Source organism: Uloborus diversus, chromosome 1 (genome assembly GCF_026930045.1).
Source record: "Uloborus diversus isolate 005 chromosome 1, Udiv.v.3.1, whole genome shotgun sequence".
Classification (NCBI taxonomy): Eukaryota; Metazoa; Arthropoda; class Arachnida; order Araneae; family Uloboridae; genus Uloborus; species Uloborus diversus.
The window spans coordinates 123930349-123933496 of record NC_072731.1 but is presented as its reverse complement, the minus strand read 5'-3'; positions in this window follow the sequence as shown (position 1 = coordinate 123933496).

Sequence of the window (3148 nt, the reverse complement as noted above, 5' to 3'; positions counted from 1 at the left end):
GAGGAAAGAAAGGAAAGAAAGACATGGTGCTCCTCTCCGGAATTTTTTGAACTTGAAGTCTCAAAAAACGCAGTTGTAAGCCAATTTTTATGACGTAGGGGGAAGGAACGGGGTTTGGAACTTTCCATCGGAAATTGTTGGAAATTGGAGCTTGGAAATACGATGGTTAGCCATCTTTGGTAGCGTAAAGGGAAGGGATTGAGTCCGGAGTAAACCCTCAAATTTTCAATATTGAAACTTCAAAAACATAAGTTAGTGGGTCTTCATTGACGTTAGGAGAAGGACTCGAGATTGAGGGTTCTCCCCTGGAATGTTTTTGGAACTGAAGTTCTAAAAACGTAATTGAAAAGCCCTCATTAACGACATTTTCGATAACGTTTTCGATTCCAGCGATTTTTTCGAAGTTGAAGCTCCAAAAATTCAAAAGTTTTGACAATCTTCGATAGCATTGGAGAGAGGGAGTTGAGGAACTTTCCCCTGCAAAATTTTCGGAATTAAAGTCATAAAAATACAGTTGTAGACGATTTTTTGTGATGCGTTGGGGGGTGGAGAGAGAGAGTTTGGTGACTTTTTCCCGGAATTTTTTTAACACAATTTTAGACGATTTTTGTTTATTTGGGAGAGGAGAGATTTTGTTGACTTCCCATTGAAATTGTAAAAACTTGACTGTAGGACATCTTTGTTAACTTTTAGGGGAAAGCACGTTTCACTAGTTTTTTCAATCAAGTGCCAAAAACGGCAATTTAGAAAAAATAATGAATAAGTACATCCCGAATTTCTGAAGTCGACCAGTGGTTTGATTTCGCATCTTCTGAGAGAGATTTTTTTTCACTAGGCGACATTGATGTCAAGTGGTCATTATGTTAAAAAATGCACTGCAACATATCTATACGAAATTCAACTTTTCCACTATGAAATTCATTAAAACTAAGTGTAGAAAAACTCACTGACAAACGCCTAGACAACTGCATTCAAACGGCAACCCCTACCGATTTTACCAACAATAATAAACTTGTTCATGTAATTCAAAAATGCAGTTTTAGACTAACTTCGATGATGTTAGAAGATAAAGAGAGAAAGTCTAGTGGCCTTATCTCCAGAAATTGTTTTCAATTTCAATCTTAAAACGCTATTGCTGTCCATTTTTAATGACATTAGGGAAAAAAATGCGATTCGAAACTTTCTTCCAGAACGTTTTCGAAATCGAAGCTCCAGAATAGGCAGTCTTTTTGATTGAAGATTCGAAGGTCTCTCCCTTTACTTTTTTTGAAATAAGGGTCTTAAAAACGCTCTTGTAGATCATCTTTGGAAAAATTACTGAAAGGGAGGGGAGATGGGATAGAAGGAACTTTTCCCGGCAATTTTTCGAAATTGAAATTCAAAAGACGGAAAATTTTAGACGATAACATTAGGGAAACCGGGCTCGGAGAAAAATTTTCGAAACTTCAAAATGAGGGGAAGGTATGGGAGCTTTCGAATCAATTAGAAAACTTCGTTCTGATTTTGAAAGACAAGGTTTTTTTTTTTTTTTTTTTTTTTTAATTTTGTTTTTCAGCGGAGGCGTTTGTATTGCATTTCATCTTAAAGAGTAGGAAGGGCGCACCTGCCCTCGGACAGGTTGGCAGGCGGGCCAATCCGAGCCTGGTCCAATGACATCACAAATGGTGAAATGCCATTATGTGTTGCCATTCAGAGAGCAAAATACTTAATTCGCATCTTTACTCATGTGTATTGGCAACGATGTGGTTGATAGCAAGCGTAGAGCGCAATTTTAATTCGCTTCTTGATTATCATAACGTGGAATCGCGGTAGAAAGATGCGGCAAAGTGCATCATTTGGGACGTCATCAAAACCACGCCTTGTTTAAAAAATCGGACATTTTAAAAAATTAATTAAAAAATAACTGTTGGGAAAACGAAAGTATTTTCTGGGTCCATGGTTTTTTTTTTTTTTTTTGCTTATTCTATCAATTTCAGTGACAAAAAGTACTACTTTTGACTGAAGGAAATAACCCCATTTCCAATTCGCAGCTCCAGCGCTCGAATACGCTACCTTGCGGTGATTTATAAAATTAAAGAAAAGGTAAAACATAGCGTTCCACGTGTGTCCTGTTGGTAAACATAGGCAGTTTGTTATGAGTATTTATTAACGCATTGCATGAAATTATCAACGAATATGCTCGTCTATTCGATGCATTTTTTGAGCAATCACGGTTGCTTATTGTTCTCACTTGACTGTTTTTGACGTTCCTTTGGTTTTTCCCACCGCCACCCTCCGCACCATCACCGTCGACGGGCTCCTCATGATGCTGCTCCTATAGCGAAAGCCGTCTCCAGGTTGCATCCATGTCCTACACACAGGCGAATACATACACAACTACACACACGCGCGCACACACACACAACCACATACACACACATACACCTACACACACATACACAAACACATACAAACACATACACGCATACATACAGACACCCACACATACACACACAAAAACATACATACACACAACTACCCACACATTTATACCTGCACACAGAAACAAACACATATGCCTACACACACATACACATACCCCCCCCCCACACACACACATTCATGCGCACAACTACCCACCCACTTATGCCAGCACACAGACAGAAACACACACGCCTACATACACACAGTCGTGATTGCGAAAAACATAATTTGAATTCAAGATGTCAAAATTCAAATTAATATATATATATATATATATATATATATATATATATATATATATATATATATATATATATATATATATATATATATATATATATATATATTAAAAGGATAACGTTACACAAGGGTTTTTTTTTTTTTTTTTTTTGTGTATGAATTTGTAAGAATATGGGTTTTTTTTTTAAATCTTAAGTTCGAAAGAGGGATTTGATGACATTAGCAGAAGAATAATGGCTTTCATCTCATCATTCGGAGTAAGGTTACGCTTTTTTTTTTTTTTTATAGTGAATGCTTGAAAGCAGAGGTTAATTTCCGTGGGAGCTGACAGACGCTCAGCTCCTGTGCTTACTTAAGTTTGAAGACTATGGGACTTCCTTACTTCTTTTGTTAAAAATTAAACTCTGCTTGAAAGTTCACCCATCAGTTGAATATTTAATCTAGT